Source organism: Oncorhynchus keta, unplaced genomic scaffold (assembly GCF_023373465.1).
Source record: "Oncorhynchus keta strain PuntledgeMale-10-30-2019 unplaced genomic scaffold, Oket_V2 Un_contig_15807_pilon_pilon, whole genome shotgun sequence".
Taxonomy (NCBI): Eukaryota; Metazoa; Chordata; class Actinopteri; order Salmoniformes; family Salmonidae; genus Oncorhynchus; species Oncorhynchus keta.
Genome location: NW_026279524.1, coordinates 31,439 through 51,956, shown reverse-complemented (window position 1 = coordinate 51,956; position 20,518 = coordinate 31,439). Strand labels below are relative to the sequence as shown.

The 20,518-nt window shown below is 49.9% G+C and overlaps 1 long non-coding RNA gene across 2 annotated transcripts; it reads left to right on the top strand.

The window, feature by feature from the left end:
* Positions 1-1,159: 1,159 nt before the first annotated feature.
* Positions 1,160-6,236, top strand: LOC127919115 (uncharacterized). 2 transcript variants are annotated; one of them, XR_008101978.1, is made up of 3 exons: positions 1,160-1,238; positions 1,551-1,632; positions 5,442-6,236. It is a non-coding gene; the product is annotated as an uncharacterized LOC127919115 (long non-coding RNA). The 2 variants fall into 2 exon arrangements; XR_008101979.1 differs by lacking the exon at positions 5,442-6,236 and adding an exon at positions 1,674-1,768.
* Positions 6,237-20,518: the final 14,282 nt, after the last annotated feature.

Here is a 20,518-nt window from a genome sequence, read left to right as displayed (position 1 = left end):
GTAGATCAAGATGCAGCTTAAATCAATATAGACTGGAGTCAAATTAGATGGTGAGGTATGGCTCTCCTTACTGTGGTGTGTCTAAGAGATGGTGAGGTATGGCTCTCCTAACTGTGGTGTGTCTTAGAGATGGTGAGGTATGGCCCTCCTAACTGTGGTGTGTCTAAGAGATGGTGAGGTATGGCTCTCCTAACTGTGGTGTGTCTTAGAGATGGTGAGGTATGGCCCTCCTAACTGTGGTGTGTCTAAGAGATGGTGAGGTATGGCTCTCCTAACTGTGGTGTGTCTAAGAGATGGTGAGGTATGGCTCTCCTAACTGTGGTGTGTCTTAGAGATGGTGAGGTATGGCTCTCCTAACTGGTGTGTAAGAGATGGTGAGGTATGGCTCTCCTAACTGTGGTGTGTCTTAGAGATGGTGAGGTATGGCTCTCCTTACTGTGGTGTGTCTAAGAGATGGTGAGGTATGGCTCTCCTAACTGTGGTGTGTCTAAGAGATGGTGAGGTATGGCTCTCCTAACTGTGGTGTGTCTTAGAGATGGTGAGGTATGGCTCTCCTAACTGTGGTGTGTCTTAGAGATGGTGAGGTATGGCTCTCCTAACTGTGGTGTGTCTAAGAGATGGTGAGGTATGGCTCTCCTAACTGTGGTGTGTTTTAGAGATGGTGAGGTATGTCTCTCCTAACTGTGGTGTGTCTAAGAGATGGTGAGATATGGCTCTCCTAACTGTGGTGTGTCTTAGAGATGGTGAGGTATGGCTCTCCTAACTGTGGTGTGTAAGAGATGGTGAGGTATGGCTCTCCTAACTGTGGTGTGTCTAAGAGATGGTGAGGTATGGCTCTCCTAACTGTGGTGTGTCTTAGAGATGGTGAGGTATGACTCTCCTAACTGTGGTGTGTCTTAGAGATGGTGAGGTATGGCTCTCCTAACTGTGGTGTGTCTAAGAGATGGTGAGGTATGGCTCTCCTAACTGTGGTGTGTTTTAGAGATGGTGAGGTATGGCTCTCCTAACTGTGGTGTGTCTAAGAGATGGTGAGATATGGCTCTCCTAACTGTGGTGTGTCTTAGAGATGGTGAGGTATGGCTCTCCTAACTGTGGTGTGTCTTAGAGATGGTGAGGTATGGCTCTCCTAACTGTGGTGTGTCTAAGAGATGGTGAGATATGGCTCTCCTAACTGTGGTGTGTCTAAGAGATGGTGAGGTATGGCTCTCCTAACTGTGGTGTGTCTAAGAGATGGTGAGGTATGGCTCTCCTAACGGTGGTGTGTCTAAGAGATGGTGAGGTATGGCTCTCCTAACTGTGGTGTGTCTAAGAGATGGTGAGGTATGGCTCTCCTAACTGTGGTGTGTCTAAGAGATGGTGAGGTATGGCTCTCCTATCGGTGGTGTGTCTAAGAGATGGTGAGGTATGGCTCTCCTAACTGTGGTGTGTCTAAGAGATGTTGAGATATGGCTCTCCTAACTGTGGTGTGTCTAAGAGATGTTGAGCTGGCTCTCCTATCGAGAGATGGTGATATGGCTCTCCTAACTGTGGTGTGTCTAAGAGATGGTGAGGTATGGCTCTCCTATCGGTGGTGTGTCTAAGAGATGGTGAGGTATGGCTCTCCTAACTGTGGTGTGTCTAAGAGATGGTGAGGTATGGCTCTCCTAACTGTGGTGTGTCTAAGAGATGGTGAGGTATGGCTCTCCTAACTGTGGTGTGTCTTAGAGATGGTGAGGTATGGCTCTCCTAACTGTGGTGTGTCTTAGAGATGGTGAGGTATGGCTCTCCTAACTGTGGTGTGTCTTAGAGATGGTGAGGTATGGCTCTCCTAACTGTGGTGTGTCTTAGAGATGGTGAGGTATGGCTCTCCTAACTGTGGTGTGTCTTAGAGATGGTGAGGTATGGCTCTCCTAACTGTGGTGTGTCTTAGAGATGGTGAGGTATGGCTCTCCTAACTGTGGTGTGTCTTAGAGATGGTGATGTATGGCTCTCCTAACTGTGGTGTGTCTTAGAGATGGTGAGGTATGGCTCTCCTAACTGTGGTGTGTCTTAGAGATGGTGATGTATGGCTCTCCTAACTGTGGTGTGTCTTAGAGATGGTGAGGTATGGCTCTCCTAACTGTGGTGTGTCTTAGAGATGGTGAGGTATGGCTCTCCTTACTGTGGTGTGTCTAAGAGATGTTGAGATATGGCTCTCCTTACTGTGGTGTGTCTAAGAGATGTTGAGCTATGGCTCTCCTATCGGTGGTGTGTCTTAGAGATGGTGAGGTATGGCTCTCCTAACTGTGGTGTGTCTTAGAGATGGTGAGGTATGGCTCTCCTAACTGTGGTGTGTCTAAGAGATGGTGAGGTATGGCTCTCCTATCGGTGGTGTGTCTAAGAGATGGTGAGGTATGGCTCTCCTAACTGTGGTGTGTCTAAGAGATGGTGAGGTATGGCTCTCCTAACTGGTGTGTCTAAGAGATGGTGAGGTATGGCTCTCCTAACTGTGGTGTGTCTAAGAGATGTTGAGCTATGGCTCTCCTATCGGTGGTGTGTCTTAGAGATGGTGAGGTATGGCTCTCCTAACTGTGGTGTGTCTAAGAGATGGTGAGGTATGGCTCTCCTATCGGTGGTGTGTCTAAGAGATGGTGAGGTATGGCTCTCCTAACTGTGGTGTGTCTAAGAGATGGTGAGGTATGGCTCTCCTAACTGGTGTGTCTAAGAGATGGTGAGGTATGGCTCTCCTAACTGTGGTGTGTCTTAGAGATGGTGAGGTATGGCTGTGTGTGTCTTAGAGATGGTGAGGTATGGCTCTCCTAACTGTGGTGTGTCTTAGAGATGGTGAGGTATGGCTCTCCCTAACTGTGGTGTGTCTTAGAGATGGTGAGTATGGCTCTCCTAACTGTGGTGTGTCTTAGAGATGGTGAGGTGGTGAGGTATGGCTCTCCTAACTGTGGTGTGTCTTAGAGATTAGAGATGGTGAGGTATGGCTCTCCTAACTGTGGTGTGTCTTAGAGATGGTGAGGTATGGCTCTCTAACTGTGGTGTGTCTTAGAGATGGTGAGGTATGGCTCTCCTAACTGTGGTGTGTCTTAGAGATGGTGAGGTATGGCTCTCCTAACTGTGGTGTGTCTTAGAGATGGTGAGGTATGGCTCTCCTAACTGTGGTGTGTCTAAGAGATGGTGAGGTATGGCTCTCCTATGTGGTGTGTCTTAGAGATGGTGAGGTATGGCTCTCCTAACTGTGGTGTGTCTTAGAGATGGTGAGGTATGGCTCTCCTAACTGTGGTGTGTCTTAGAGATGGTGAGGTATGGCTCTCCCTAACTGTGGTGTGTCTAAGAGATGGTGAGGTATGGCTCTCCTAACTGTGGTGTGTCTTAGAGATGGTGAGGTATGGCTCTCCTAACTGTGGTGTGTCTTAGAGATGGTGAGGTATGGCTCTCCTAACTGTGGTGTGTCTTAGAGATGGTGAGGTATGGCTCTCTAACTGTGGTGTCTTAGAGATGGTGAGGTATGGCTCTCTCTAACTGTGGTGTGTCTAGAGATGGTGAGGTATGGCTCTCCTAACTGTGGTGTGTCTAGGAGATGGTGAGGTATGGCTCTCCTAACTGTGGTGTGTCTTAGAGATGGTGAGGTATGGCTCTCCTAAGTGTGGTGTGTCTAGGAGATGGTGAGGTATGGCTCTCCTAACTGTGGTGTGTCTAGGAGATGGTGAGGTATGGCTCTCCTAACTGTGGTGTGTCTTAGAGATGGTGAGGTATGGCTCTCCTAACTGTGGTGTGTCTTAGAGATGGTGAGGTATGGCTCTCCTAACTGTGGTGTGTCTAAGAGATGGTGAGGTATGGCTCTCCTAACTGTGGTGTGTAAGAGATGGTGAGGTATGGCTCTCCTAACTGTGGTGTGTCTTAGAGATGGTGTGGTATGGCTCTCTCCTAACTGTGGTGTGTCTTAGAGATGGTGAGGTATGGCTCTCCTAAGTGTGGTGTGTCTAGGAGATGGTGAGGTATGGCTCTCCTAACTGTGGTGTGTCTAGGAGATGGTGAGGTATGGCTCTCCTAACTGTGGTGTGTCTTAGAGATGGTGAGGTATGGCTCTCCTAACTGTGGTGTGTCTTAGAGATGGTGAGGTATGGCTCTCCTAACTGTGGTGTGTCTTAGAGATGGTGAGGTATGGCCCTCCTAACTGTGGTGTGTCTAGGAGATGGTGAGGTATGGCTCTCCTAACTGTGGTGTGTCTTAGAGATGGTGAGGTATGGCTCTCCTAACTGTGGTGTGTCTTAGAGATGGTGAGGTATGGCTCTCCTAACTGTGGTGTGTCTTAGAGATGGTGAGGTATGGCTCTCCTAACTGTGGTGTGTCTAAGAGATGGTGAGGTATGTCTCTCCTAACTGTGGTGTGTCTAAGAGATGGTGAGGTATGGCTCTCCTAACTGTGGTGTGTCTAGGAGATGGTGAGGTATGGCTCTCCTAACTGTGGTGTGTCTTAGAGATGGTGAGGTATGGCTCTCCTTACTGTGGTGTGTCTAAGAGATGTTGAGATATGGCTCTCCTACTGTGGTGTGTCTAAGAGATGTTGAGCTATGGCTCTCCTATCGTGGTGTGTCTTAGAGAGATGGTGAGGTATGGCTCTCCTAACTGTGGTGTGTCTAAGAGATGGTGAGGTATGGCTCTCCTAACTGTGGTGTGTCTAAGAGATGGTGAGGTATGGCTCTCCTAACTGGTGTGTCTAAGAGATGGTGAGGTATGGCTCTCCTAACTGTGGTGTGTCTTAGAGATGGTGAGGTATGGCTCTCCTAACTGTGGTGTGTCTTAGAGATGATGAGGTATGGCTCTCTCCTAAGTGTGGTGTGTCTAGGAGATGGTGAGGTATGGCTCTCCTAACTGTGGTGTGTCTAGGAGATGGTGAGGTATGGCTCTCCTAACTGTGGTGTGTCTAGGAGATGGTGAGGTATGGCTCTCCTAACTGTGGTGTGTCTTAGAGATGGTGAGGTATGGCTCTCCTAACTGTGGTGTGTCTTAGAGATGGTGAGGTATGGCTCTCCTAACTGTGGTGTGTCTTAGAGATGATGAGGTATGGCTCTCCTAACTGTGGTGTGTCTTAGAGATGATGAGGTATGGCTCTCCTAACTGTGGTGTGTCTAAGAGATGGTGAGGTATGGCTCTCTCCTAACTGTGGTGTGTCTTAGAGATGGTGAGGTATGGCTCTCCTAAGTGTGGTGTGTCTAGGAGATGGTGAGGTATGGCTCTCCTAACTGTGGTGTGTCTAGGAGATGGTGAGGTATGGCTCTCCTAACTGTGGTGTGTCTTAGAGATGGTGAGGTATGGCTCTCCTTACTGTGGTGTGTCTTAGAGATGGTGAGGTATGGCTCTCCTAACTGTGGTGTGTCTTAGAGATGGTGAGGTATGGCCCTCCTAACTGGTGTGTCTAGGAGATGGTGAGGTATGGCTCTCCTAACTGTGGTGTGTCTAAGAGATGGTGAGGTATGGCTCTCCTAACTGTGGTGTGTCTTAGAGATGGTGAGGTATGGCTCTCCTAACTGTGGTGTGTCTTAGAGATGGTGAGGTATGGCTCTCCTAACTGTGGTGTGTCTTAGAGATGGTGAGGTATGTCTCTCCTAACTGTGGTGTGTCTAAGAGATGGTGAGGTATGGCTCTCCTAACTGTGGTGTGTCTAGGAGATGGTGAGGTATGGCTCTCCTAACTGTGGTGTGTCTAAGAGCTGTGAGTCTTTCTGGGTAAGTCTCTAAGAGCTGTGAGTCTTTCTGGGTAAGTCTCTAAGAGCTGTGAGTCTTTCTGGGTAAGTCTCTAAGAGCTGTGAGTCTTTCTGGGTAAGTCTCTAAGAGCTGTGAGTCTTTCTGGGTAAGTCTCTAAGAGCTGTTAGTCTTTCTGGGTAAGTCTCTAAGAGCTGTGAGTCTTTCTCGGTAAGTCTCTAAGAGCTGTGTGTCTTTCTGGGTAAGTCTAAGAGCTGTGAGTCTTTCTGGGTAAGTCTCTAAGAGCTGTGAGTGTTTCTGGGTAAGTCTCTAAGAGCTGTGTGTCTTTCTGGGTAAGTCTCTAAGAGCTGTGAGTCTTTCTGGGTAAGTCTCTAAGAGCTGTGAGTCTTTCTGGGTAAGTCTCTAAGAGCTGTGAGTCTTTCTGGGTAAGTCTCTAAGAGCTGTGAGTCTTTCTGGGTAAGTCTCTAAGAGCTGTGAGTCTTTCTGGGTAAGTCTCTAAGAGCTGTGAGTCTTTCTGGGTAAGTCTCTAAGAGCTGTGAGTCTTTCTGGGTAAGTCTCTAAGAGCTTTCCTCTCCTGGATTGTACAATATTTGCACATTTCAGCTCTGTCAGGTTGGTTGTTGATCATTGCTAGACAGATATTTTCAAGTCCTGCCATAGATTTTCAAGAAGATTTAAGTAAAACATTTTTTTAAAAAATAATAATAACTAGGCCACTCAGGAACATTAAGTGTTGTCTTGGAAACCAACTCCAGTGTATATTTAGCCTTGTGTTTTATCTTATTTTCCTGCTGAATGGTGAATTTGTTTCCCAGTGTCTGTTGAAAAGCAGACTGAAGCAGGTTTTCCTCCAGGGTTTTGCCTGTGTTTAGCTCCATTCCGTTTCTTTTTTATCCTGAAAAACTCCCCCAGTCCATAACAATTACAAGCATACCCATAACATGATGCAGCCACCACTATGCTTGAAAATATGGAGAGTGGTACTCAATAATGTGTTGTATTGGAGCCCAAATGTAACTTTGTATTCAGGCCATAGAGTTCATTTCTTTGCCAAATTTGAGCAGTTTTACTTTCGCGCCTTATTGCAAACAAGTGCATGTTTTGGAATATTTTTTTATTCTGCACAGGCATCCTTCCTCCTTTTCACTCTGTTGTTTAGGTTAGTAATTGTGGAGTAACTACAATGCTGTTTTTAAAGTCACCATTAGCCTCATGGTGAAATCCCTGCAAGCTTTCCTTTCTCCCTGGCAACTGAGTTGGGAAGGACGTCTGTATCTTTGGGTGTATTGATACACCATACAAAGTGTCATTAATAACTTCACCATGCTCATAGGGATATTCAATGTCTGCTTTTAGTTGCCCTGTTGCGAGGATAGGTTAGGGAGGGAGGGTTAGGGAGGGAGGAGGGAGGGTTAGGGAGGGAGGGAGGGTTAGGGCTGGTGGGGATAGGTTAGAGAGGGAGGGTTAGGGAGGGAGGGTTAGGGAGGGAGGGAGGGTTAGGGCTGGTGGGGATAGGTTAGGGAGGGAGGGAGGGAGGGTTAGGGGCTGGTGGGGATAGGTTAGGGAGGGAGGGTTAGGGAGGGAGGGTTAGGGCTGGTGGGGATAGGTTAGGGAGGGAGGGTTAGGGCTGGTGGGGATAGGTTAGGGAGGGAGGGTTAGGGAGGGAGGGAGGGAGGGTTAGGGCTGGTAGGGATAGGTTAGGGAGGGAGGGTTAGGGCTGGTGGGGATAGGTTAGGGAGGGAGGGTTAGGTAGGGAGGGAGGGTTAGGGCTGGTGGGGATAGGTTAGGGAGGGAGGGTTAGGGCTGGTGGGGATAGGTTAGGGAGGGGGGTTAGGGAGGGAGGGTTAGAGAGGGAGGGAGGGTTAGGGCTGGTGGGGATAGGTTAGGGAGGGAGGGTTTGGGCTGGTGGGGATAGGTTAGGGAGGGGGTTAGGGAGGGAGGGTTAGAGAGGGAGGGAGGGTTAGGGCTGGTGGGGATAGGTTAGGGAGGGAGGGTTAGGGAGGGAGGGAGGGTTAGGGCTGGTGGGGGTAGGTTAGGGAGGGAGGGTTAGGGAGGGAGGGAAGGTTAGGGCTGGTGGGGATAGGTTAGGGAGGGAGGGTTAGGGAGGGAGGGCTGGGTTCAGTGAGTCTATCATGTGGCTACTGTCTTTCATCCTTTCGTCTAAAGAGCCACGAGGTGAAACGTGAAAATGGGTCTCATGATGTCATCTCTAATGGCCATAGCAGGTACTTTTATTTTCTCTAACCTCCCTCCCTCCCTCCCTCCCTCCCTCCCTCCCTCCCCTCCCTCCCTCCCTCCCTCCCTCCCTCCCTCCCTCTCTCTCACCTGGGTCCCCCCTCATAAAGGGCCTGTCGTCAGAGGTGCTGCAGGGAGATTAGGTCCCCCCCCCCTGCCTGGCTACAAAGCGCCAGCTGTGTCGCGGTGTATCCAATCCCCTCCCCTCACAGCCTTAATTCACACCAGACTCATTTGATTAGGGGCTTTTGGGTCCACTGCTTACATTTAAAGCAATCTCCCTTGTACATTGCCATCCAGTATTTCTGATGGCAGCAGTAGAACAGAACAGAACAACAGAACTGATTCCACAGAGAGAACGCTGTAGAACACCGCAGGCTCATTTGCATAAAAACGGTTAACAGATTTAAAACAGGAAGTGTTTTGCATTTGGATTATTTGTCCTTCTTCTTCGGCGTCGTTAGGTCACGTGGGATACTGTGGGAAGGTGAAACAGGCCTCGTAGACAGAATGTGTGTGTGTGTGTGTGTGTGTGTGTGTGTGTGTCTCTGATGAGCATGGGGAGGTTAACCCGTGTGTTCTTCTCCTCAGAATCCTGATTTCCGTCTACGACAGGAGGTTTAACCCTTCACCACTCTGCTCTAAAGCTGTAGAGCTGTTCTATTCCTGGGCCTGCGTCCCAAACAACACCCTATTTAGGAATATGGCCCCTGGTCAAAAGAAGTGCACTATTTTATATAGATCAGGGGAGTTTGGTTTTAGCTGTCCTGCGTCAAACACATTTGTCAAATACTTGAGCTGCTCTTGGCCTCCACTGCAGGGGGGGGTCAGAGGAGGAGTATCTGAGATCTGATTGGTCTAGCTGTCCTGGGTCAAACACAATACTTCAGCGGGAACTTCACCAAAGTTTTACCAAAAGACCTAAATCCGACCAAAATAGTATTTGTATTAGTTGAGTTACCCCTTTATCGTGGAGGGCCCAAACCGCTGACTTCTAAAGAACTCAAGTGCCCCTCACAAACTTGAAACTAAATAAATATATCCTCAAATACTTTATGTTGATACCCGTATTCTACCCAGCAGGTTTGGGTGCGGCGGCGGACTCATGTTCACCCCCCAGAGGGAAATTGGCTCTGCAGCAGTAGAGCATTAAAAACATGAGACCACAATGAAACACAATGGGAAGTGATCTATCCTTACTGGGATAGACATCCTTCCCTCAGAACCTACTGGAACAGCAGCTGGTTCTAAACTCTCTGAGTTCTTAGAATGAAACTCTCTGAGTTCTTAGAATGAAACTCTCTGAGTTCTTAGAATGCTCTGATTCCTCTTCTCCTGAACACTCCCTATTCCACTTAGTCACCTCAGTAGGGTGGAATTAGATTGGGATTTTATAGATGTGATCCCTAATTTGTAAGGAATGTAAAGTTTAGCACCTTGAAGTCTTGCCGTTTTATTGAAGAAAAGGTTGAAGTGGACGGTGTCGGTAATGGACTGACTGACTGTGGGATTTTATATGTTGTGCCTTCAAGTTACAGACGTCATTTGCATTGCATATATGTGCAAAAGTGTATAAAATCAGAAACCATTTTTTGATGGGTTGAATTGGGTTGTTTTGAATCTTTCCCTGCTGAAAGAGCCTCGGTATGTGATTTGTTATTGTATAAAGCTGAGAACTCATCAGGGAGGTTGAAGTCTGATTTGAGTTGAACCTCTTCTTTATATGCTGGATTGATTTAAGGGTTTCAGTCAAATCTCTATTTTCCTAAATCACAGATTCTGATCATTTCAGCACATTGCCCACTGCCTCACTCAAGTAAAATACCAAATTACAAATTGACTTAAACTGCTGTCTGCAATCTTAATCCTAATGAATATGCTAATAGTATTGAATTTCAGGCTGTAGGGAAAGAGTGCCTTTCCATAATCACACAGTTCGATACTTTGTGAAGGATTTATTTCCCTCTAAAACTTGAGCTCTGTAGAGACGGATCTGAAAACACCCTGATGCAATGCTAATGCAATTAACACTCTATTCAACTGTAGGACCAAAGACCTAGGCTGCCTCCCAAATAGCACCCTATTCTCTACCAATTAACACTCTATTCAACTGTAGGACCAAGACCTAGCCTGCTTCCCAAATAGCACCCTATTCTCTACCAATTAACACTCTATTCAACTGTAGGACCAAGACCTAGCCTGCCTCCCAAATGGCACCCTATTCTCTACCAATTAACACTCTATTCAACTGTAGGACCAAGACCTAGCCTGCTTCCCAAATAGCACCCTATTCTCTACCAATTAACACTCTATTCAACTGTAGGACCAAGACCTAGCCTGCTTCCCAAATAGCACCCTATTCTCTACCAATTAACACTCTATTCAACTGTAGGACCAAGACCTAGCCTGCCTCCCAAATGGCACCCTATTCTCTACCAATTAACACTCTATTCAACTGTAGGACCAAGACCTAGGCTGCTTCCCAAATAGCACCCTATTCTCTACCAAGTTGACACTCTATTCAACTGTAGGACCAAGACCTAGCCTGCCTCCCAAATAGCACCCTATTCTCTACCAATTAACACTCTATTCAACTGTAGGACCAAGACCTAGGCTGCTTCCCAAATGGCACCCTATTCTCTACCAATTAACACTCTATTCAACTGTAGGACCAAGACCTAGGCTGCCTCCCAAATAGCACCCTATTCTCTACCAATTAACACTCTATTCAACTGTAGGACCAAGACCTAGGCTGCTTCCCAAATGGCACCCTATTCTCTACCAATTAACACTCTATTCAACTGTAGGACCAAGACCTAGGCCGCCTCCCAAATAGCACCCTATTCTCTACCAATTAACACTCTATTCAACTGTAGGACCAAGACCTATTATGCCTCCCAAATGGCACCCTATTCTCTACCAATTAACACTCTATTCAACTGTAGGACCAAGACCTAGCCTGCTTCCCAAATGGCACCCTATTCTCTACCAATTAACACTCTATTCAACTGTAGGACCAAGACCTAGGCTGCCTCCCAAATGGCACCCTATTCTCTACCAATTAACACTCTATTCAACTGTAGGACCAAGACCTAGCCTGCTTCCCAAATGGCACCCTATTCTCTACCAATTAACACTCTATTCAACTGTAGGACCAAAGACCTAGGCTGCCTCCCAAATAGCACCCTATTCTCTACCAATTAACACTCTATTCAACTGTAGGACCAAGACCTAGCCTGCTTCCCAAATGGCACCCTATTCTCTACCAATTAACACTCTATTCAACTGTAGGACCAAGACCTAGGCTGCCTCCCAAATGGCACCCTATTCTCTACCAATTAACACTCTATTCAACTGTAGGACCAAGACCTAGCCTGCTTCCCAAATGGCACCCTATTCTCTACCAATTAACACTCTATTCAACTGTAGGACCAAGACCTAGTCTGCCTCCCAAATGGCACCCTATTCTCTACCAATTAACACTCTATTCAACTGTAGGACCAAGACCTAGGCTGCTTCCCAAATGGCACCCTATTCTCTACCAATTAACACTCTATTCAACTGTAGGACCAAGACCTAGGCTGCCTCCCAAATAGCACCCTATTCTCTACCAATTAACACTCTATTCAACTGTAGGACCAAGACCTAGGCTGCTTCCCAAATGGCACCCTATTCTCTACCAATTAACACTCTATTCAACTGTAGGACCAAGACCTAGGCTGCCTCCCAAATAGCACCCTATTCTCTACCAATTAACACTCTATTCAACTGTAGGACCAAAGACCTAAGGCTGCTTCCCAAATAGCACCCTAATTCTCTACCAAGTTGACACTATTCAACTGTAGGACCAAGACCTAGGCTGCCTCCCAAATAGCACCCTATTCTCTACCAAGTGCACTACTTTTTTTTTAGTTCACAATGTAGGGAATAGGGTGCTATTTGGGATGGATACATACTCCCAACCCTCAATGGTACCAGACAACCTGTATATAACTCATTAGGGCTTCTCTTTCGTGCGCCCGCTCTCTCTCTCTCGCCTTCTCTGTCTTTTCTCTCACCCTTCCCCATTTCTTTCTCTCTCCCTCTTTCTCTCTCCCCCCCTTTTCTTTCTCTCCCTCTTTCTCTCCTTCTTTCTCTCCCTCTTTCTCTCCTTCTTTCTCTCCCTACTCTCTCCCTACTCTCTCCTCTGCGTTCTCTCTCTGGCACTGTGGCATCTGCTTCTTGGAACAGTCTGTAGATTGTTGATTTACATATTGAATGAGTGCAGCAGGCCTTGCCAGTATATACCCACACCAGCCTTATCCGCACGATCAACAAGACTGAACAAAACCCTGGAAATGAATGGACTGACTGATGCAAGAGGAGAGACATCACATCACACACACACACACACACACACACACACACACACACACACACACACACACACACACACACACACACACACACACACACACACACACACACACACACACACACACACACACACACACACACACACACACACACACACACACACACACACACACACAGTCTTAGCAGACCTTCTGTCCTCCTTTCACATGACCAGCCGAGATCCTGTCTCCGGTCCCTGGCGGACAGAACGAGAGGGATAATGAGAAAGAAAAGCGAGGGCCACACAGCCCGGCACACGGCTGGCACGCACACCAGCCACCTCACGCTCAGTCACACGCTCTCCCTCACTCCTACTGCCGCTCGCTCTCCCTGGTACGCCCGCGAGCGGTAGACATACATGCGCGCACGCACACTCTTCTGAGGGCCACACGGAGTGACATCTAGAGAAGGGGTTCATTGTTCCCCTCAGCCCCCCTGTCTTCACGCTCCGCTGAGCAGCTAGCTAAGTCCCTAAACTGTTTTGGGGGGGGGGGAGGGTTCCATATTGATCCAAACAGGGATCTGTCACTTGCTTCATATGTGGAACCCTTAAGAGTTCTATATAGAACCCTTTTTATAAGGTTCTTTAATCAGAACCCTGGGGGTTCTTGTCAACGGAAACAAAATATGTTCCATACAGAACCCTGTATGGTGCCGTTGATGAATTATGGCAATTAATAAATAGTAATATTTCTAGCAAAGAATATAATATATTAACCAATTAAATATTGGTCAAATGAATACCAGCATAGTTTTAGAGATTTGATTGTCATTATCTGCAAACATAAGTGGGGAAAACTCATCCCAATCGGATGGGCGGAACAAGTAGAGAGAGGCGGGTGGAACAAGTAGAGAGAGGCAGGTGGAACAAGCAGAGAGAGGCAGGTGGAACAAGCAGAGAGAGGCAGGTGGAACAAGTAGAGAGAGGCAGGTGGAACAAGCAGAGAGAGGCGGGTGGAACAAGCAGAGAGAGGCAGGTGGAACAAGCAGAGAGAGGCGGGTGGAACAAGCAGAGAGAGGCAGGTGGAACAAGTAGAGAGAGGCGGGTGGAACAAGTAGAGAGAGGCGGGTGGAACAAGCAGAGAGAGGCGGGTGGAACAAGCAGAGAGAGGCGGGTGGAACAAGCAGAGAGAGGCAGGTGGAACAAGCAGAGAGAGGCGGGTGGAACAAGCAGAGAGAGGCGGGTGGAACAAGCAGAGAGAGGCGGGTGGAACAAGCAGAGAGAGGCAGGTGGAACAAGCAGAGAGAGGAGGGTGGAACAAGTAGAGAGAGGCAGGTGGAACAAGTAGAGAGAGGCGGGTGGAACAAGCAGAGAGAGGCGGGTGGAACAAGCAGAGAGAGGCGGGTGGAACAAGCAGAGAGAGGCGGGTGGAACAAGCAGAGAGAGGCGGGTGGAACAAGCAGAGAGAGGCGGGTGGAACAAGCAGAGAGAGGCGGGTGGAACAAGCAGAGAGAGGCGGGTGGAACAAGCAGAGAGAGGCGGGTGGAACAAGTAGAGAGAGGAGGGTGGAACAAGCAGAGAGAGGCAGGTGGAACAAGCAGAGAGAGGCGGGTGGAACAAGCAGAGAGAGGCGGGTGGAACAAGCAGAGAGAGGCGGGTGGAACAAGCAGAGAGAGGCGGGTGGAACAAGCAGAGAGAGGCGGGTGGAACAAGCAGAGAGAGGCGGGTGGAACAAGCAGAGAGAGGCGGGTGGAACAAGCAGAGAGAGGCGGGTGGAACAAGCAGAGAGAGGAGGGTGGAACAAGCAGAGAGAGGAGGGTGGAACAAGCAGAGAGAGGAGGGTGGAACAAGCAGAGAGAGGAGGGTGGAACAAGCAGAGAGAGGCGGGTGGAACAAGCAGAGAGAGGAGGGTGGAACAAGCAGAGAGAGGCAGGTGGAACAAGCAGAGAGAGGCGGGTGGAACAAGCAGAGAGAGGCAGGTGGAACAAGCAGAGAGAGGAGGGTGGAACAAGCAGAGAGAGGAGGGTGGAACAAGCAGAGAGAGGAGGGTGGAACAAGCAGAGAGAGGCAGGTGGAACAAGTAGAGAGAGGAGGGTGGAACAAGCAGAGAGAGGAGGGTGGAACAAGCAGAGAGAGGCGGGTGGAACAAGCAGAGAGAGGCGGGTGGAACAAGCAGAGAGAGGCGGGTGGAACAAGCAGAGAGAGGCAGGTGGAACAAGCAGAGAGAGGCGGGTGGACCGGGTGGAACAAGCAGAGAGAGGAGGGTGGACCGGGTGGAACAAGCAGAGAGAGGCGGGTGGAACAAGCAGAGAGAGGAGGGTGGACCGGGTGGAACAAGCAGAGAGAGGAGGGTGGAACAAGCAGAGAGAGGCGGGTGGACCGGGTGGAACAAGCAGAGAGAGGCGGGTGGAACAAGCAGAGAGAGGAGGGTGGACCGGGTGGAACAAGCAGAGAGAGGCGGGTGGAACAAGCAGAGAGAGGAGGGTGGAACAAGCAGAGAGAGGCGGGTGGAACAAGCAGAGAGAGGCGGGTGGAACAAGCAGAGAGAGGCGGGTGGAACAAGCAGAGAGAGGCGGGTGGAACAAGCAGAGAGAGGCGGGTGGAACAAGCAGAGAGAGGCGGGTGGAACAAGCAGAGAGAGGCGGGTGGAACAAGCAGAGAGAGGCGGGTGGAACAAGCAGAGAGAGGCGGGTGGACCGGGCGGGAGAGGCAGAGCAGTGACTGTATGCTTAGCAGGATGGTCCATATCTCTAATCATCTTTGCTGATAGCGATGTTGTTTCCAGAAGTGGATGAGTTGAATCAGCTTGTATGGTGAAGCCCCAACCCTTAGCGACCTCTTCAAAAAGAGTTCATAATGACCACCATTTTTATTGTTTTGTGTGACTACAGCTTCAGCGATAAAACACAAACATGAGCGAGGCGTAGATCAGACCGACCAACACGACTTCCATGAGGTTGTCAGCAGCAGGAGACAGAGAGACCCGTTGCCTCTGATAGTTGGGTTACTGCCAGACTGAGTAAAACGTAGTGTGTTAAGTCATGTAATGATTAAGTCGGGCAATTGAATCACAGAGACTTATGCTAAATAATGTATTATAAATCATTTAGATAACTACATACTAAAACACCACCATGTGCAAGAGTTCAACAGCAATTCATGAAACACAGTCAGGTAGCCTAGTGGTTAGAGGCAGGTAGCCTAGTGGTTAGAGGCAGGTAGCCTAGTGGTTAGAGGCAGGTAGCCTAGTGGTTAGAGGCGGGTAGCCTAGTGGTTAGAGGCGGGTAGCCTAGTGGTTAGAGGCGGGTAGCCTAGTGGTTAGAGGCGGGTAGCCTAGTGGTTAGAGGCGGGTAGCCTAGTGGTTAGAGGCGGGTAGCCTAGTGGTTAGAGGCGGGTAGCCTAGTGGTTAGAGGCGGGTAGCCTCGTGGTTAGAGGCGGGTAGCCTCGTGGTTAGAGGGGGAGCGGGTAGCCTCGTGGTTAGAGGCAGGTAGCCTAGTGGTTAGAGGCAGGTAGCCTAGTGGTTAGAGGCAGGTAGCCTAGTGGTTAGAGGCAGGTAGCCTAGTGGTTAGAGGCAGGTAGCCTAGTGGTTAGAGGCAGGTAGCCTCGTGGTTAGAGGGGAGGCGGGTAGCCTCGTGGTTAGAGGGGGAGGCGGGTAGCTTCGTGGTTAGAGGGGAGGCGGGTAGCCTCGTGGTTAGAGGGGGAGGCGGGTAGCCTCGTGGTTAGAGGGGAGGCAGGTAGCCTCGTGGTTAGAGGGGGAGGGAGGCAGGTAGCCTAGTGGTTAGAGGGGAGGGAGGCAGGTAGCCTAGTGGTTAGAGGGGGAGGGAGGCAGGTAGCCTAGTGGTTAGAGGGGAGGGAGGCAGGTAGCCTAGTGGTTAGAGGGGAGGGAGGCAGGTAGCCTAGTGGTTAGAGGGGAGGGAGGCAGGTAGGCTAGTGGTTAGAGGGGGAGGGAGGCAGGTAGCCTCGTGGTTAGAGGGGGAGGCAGGTAGCCTCGTGGTTAGAGGCAGGTAGCCTAGTGGTTAGAGGGGAGGCAGGTAGCCTCGTGGTTAGAGCGTTGGACTAGTAACCGAAAGGTTACTAGATCAAATCCCAGAGCTGACAAGGTAAACATCTATCGTTCTGCCCCTGAACCAGGCAGTTAAAACCCACAGTTCCTAGGCCGTCATTGAAAATAAGAATTTGTTCTTAACTGACTTGCCTAGTTTAAATAAAGGTTAAATTATCGAATATTGATGCTCCAGATACTCAACTAGATTAAAGAAGTGCCGTTTTATTGCTTCTTTAATCAGAACCACAGTTTCCAGCTGTGCTAACATAATTGCAAAAGTGTTTTCTAATGATCAATTATCCTTTTAAAATGATAAACTTGGATTAGCTAACACAACGTGCCGTTGGAACACAGGAGTGATGGTTGCTGATAATGGGCCTCTGTACACCTATGTAGATATTCCATTAAAATCAGCTACAATAGTCATTTACAACATTAACAATGTCTACACTGTATTTCTGATCCCTTTGATGTTATTTTAATGGGCAAATTATTATTATTATTATTTTTCAAAAATAAGGTCATTTCTAAGTGACCCCAAACTGTTGAACAGTGGTGTATATTGACATATATTTACATAATATAATAATAACCAACAGGTTGAATATAGAACACCAAACAAATCATTTGTAGGACTGTAGACACAATCATTCAATGTGTGTGACAGCGAGAGAGGGAGAGCATTTTGTGTGTGTGTGTGTGTGTGTGTGTGTGTGTGTGTGTGTGTGTGTGTGTGTGTGTGTGTGTGAACTGTAGAATTAGATTCCTGGAGAGGTAAGGGCACCGTGTTTTACTGCTAACCTGAGTTACGCTTATCATTACACACACTTTATTATAAAGAGAAAATATGTTTGTCAGTGTCCCAAACGGTACCCTGTTCCCTATATAGTGCACTACTTTAGACCAGGGCCAAACGGTACCCTGTTCCCTATATAGTGCACTACTTTAGACCAGGGCCAAACGGTACCCTGTTCCCTATATAGTGCACTACTTTAGACCAGGGCCAAACGGTACCCTGTTCCCTATATAGTGCACTACTTTAGACCAGGGCCAAACGGTACCCTGTTCCCTATAGAGTGCACTACTTTAGACCAGGGCCAAATGGTACCCTGTTCCCTATAGAGTGCACTACTTTAGACCAGGGCCAAACGGTACCCTGTTCCCTATATAGTGCACTACTTTAGACCAGGACCAAACGGTATCCTGTTCCCTATATAGTGCACTACTTTAGGCCAGGGCCAAACGGTACCCTGTTCCCTATATAGTGCACTACTTTAGACCAGGGCCAAACGGTATCCTGTTCCCTATATAGTGCACTACTTTAGACCAGGGCCAAACGGTACCCTGTTCCCTATAGAGTGCACTACTTTAGACCAGGGCCAAACGGTACCCTGTTCCCTATATAGTGCACTACTTTAGACCAGGGCCAAACGGTACCCTGTTCCCTATATAGTGCACTACTTTAGACCAGGGCCAAACGGTACCCTGTTCCCTATATAGTGCACTACTTTAGACCAGGGCCAAACGGTATCCTGTTCCCTATATAGTGCACTACTTTAGGCCAGGGCCAAACGGTACCCTGTTCCCTATATAGTGCACTACTTTAGACCAGGGCCAAACGGTATCCTGTTCCCTATATAGTGCACTACTTTAGACCAGGGCCAAACGGTACCCTGTTCCCTATAGAGTGCACTACTTTAGACCAGGGCCAAACGGTACCCTGTTCCCTATATAGTGCACTACTTTAGACCAGGGCCAAACGGTACCCTGTTCCCTATATAGTGCACTACTTTAGACCAGGGCCAAACGGTACCCTGTTCCCTATATAGTGCACTACTTTAGACCAGGGCCAAACGGTACCCTGTTCCCTATATAGTGCACTACTTTAGACCAGGGCCAAACGGTACCCTGTTCCCTATAGAGTGCACTACTTTAGACCAGGGCCAAATGGTACCCTGTTCCCTATAGAGTGCACTACTTTAGACCAGGGCCAAACGGTACCCTGTTCCCTATATAGTGCACTACTTTAGACCAGGGCCAAACAGTACCCTGTTCCCAATATAGTGCACTACTTTTGCCAGGAGCTCTGGTCTGTGTAGGGAATAGGGTGCCATCTGAGAGGTTAAAAGAGGGGCCTACACAACATGACCGCGTGTTTTCATTTCAGCATTAAGTATCTCCTTTCATCTCCTTTCAGTTGGAAAGGCTGTGCAGCGTGAGATTGTGTGGTGCATACCTTCCCTCCCCTCTCCATCCACCCACCCCTCTCCACCCACCCTCCCCTCTCCATCCACCCTCCCCCTCTCCATCCACCCTCCCCCTCTCCATCCACCCTCCCCCTCTCCATCCACCCTCCCCCTCTCCACCCACCCTCCCCCTCTCCATCCACCCTCCCCTCTCCATCCACCCTCCCCTCTCCATCCACCCTCCCCCTCTCCATCCACCCTCCCCCTCTCCATCCACCCTCCCCCTCTCCATCCACCCTCCCCCTCTCCATCCACCCTCCCCCTCTCCACCCACCCTCCCCTCTCCACCCACCCTCCCCTCTCCACCCACCCTCCCCCTCTCCATCCACCCTCCCCCTCTCCATCCACCCTGCCCCTCTCCATCCACCCTGCCCCTCTCCATCCACCCTCCCCCTCTCCATCCACCCTCCCCCTCTCCATCCACCCTCTCCCTCTCCATCCACCCTCCTCCTTCTCCATCAAACCTCCCTCTCTGCATCCACCCTCCCTCTCTCCATCCACCCTCCTCCTTCTCCATCAAACCTCCCCTCTCCATCCACCCTCCCCTCTCCATCCACCCTCCTCCTTCTCCATCAAACCTCCCCTCTCCATCCACCCTCCCCCTCTCCATCCACCCTCCCCTCTCCATCCAACCTCCCCCTCTCCATCAAACCTCCCCTCTCCATCCACCCTCCCCTCTCCATCAAACCTCCCCCCTCTCCATCCACCCTCCCCCTCACCCCCCTCTCCATCCACCCTCCCCATCTCCATCTACCCTCCCCTCTCCATCCACCCTCCCCATCTCCATCCACCCTCCCCATCTCCATCTACCCTCCCCCTCTCCATCCACCCTCCCCCTCACCCCCTCTCCATCCACCCACCCCCTCTATCCACCCACCCACCCTCTCCATCCATCCATCCACCCCCCCTCTCCATCCACCCACCCTCTCCATCCTCCCTCCCCCTCTCCATCCACCCCCTCTCCATCCACCCACCCCTTCTATCCACCCACCCACCCTCTCCATCCACCCTCTACATCAACCCCCCTCTCCATCCATCCCTCTCTCCGTTCACTCACCACCCTCCTGTAATCCTGCTCTCCTGTGTGTGTGTGTGTGTGTGTGTGTGTGTGTGTGTGTGTGTGTGTGTGTGTGTGTGTGTGTGTGTGTGTGTGTGTGTGTGTGTGTGTGTGTGTGTGTGTGTGTGTCTCTGATGATCAAAAAGCTAAACCTTGTGTGTCTGGGACATCATGTGCTGTAGTACTTAAAGCAGCAAGCCGATTAGTCCCGTTTCTGCTCTGGCTCCTGTTGACAGTATTGTAGGCACCTTGTCTTTCCTGCTGCCCTCCGAGTAGAGGCTATAACAGACAGACCCCCCTGGAATCCCAAGACAGACCCTCCTAGAACCCCTGAACGGGGGCACACCCTCCTGGAGCCCCAAGATGGGGGCAGGCCGTCCTGGAGCCCCAAGAAAGACCCTCCTAGAACCCCAAGATGGGGGCAGGCCGTCCTGGAGCCCCAAGAAAGACCCTCCCGGAGCCCCAAGATGGGGGCAGGCCCCCCTGGAACCCCAAGATGTGGGCAGACCCTCCTAGAACCCCAAGACAGACCCTCCTGGAGCCCCAAGACGGGGGCAGACCCTCCTAGAACCCCAAGACAGACCCTCCTGGAGCCCCAAGATGGGGGCAGACCCTCCTAGAACCCCAAGACAGACCCTCCTCGAGCCCCAAGATGGGGACAGGCCCTCCTAGAACCCCAAGACAGACCCTCCTGGAGCCCCAAGATGGGGGCAGGCCCCTCCTAGAACCCCAAGACGGGGAAGGCCCTCCTGGAGCCCCAAGATGGGGACAGGCCCTCCTGGAGCCCCAGGAGTTGGACACTGTTCAGGAGACTCCTGTGTTGACTGAAGCCCCATAACATCCTGTTTGTCTAACGGCGATACTTGGGCAATACACTACACCACTTCTAAAATCTTAACTTGGACGGGCTCACATTTCTTCGTCCCAA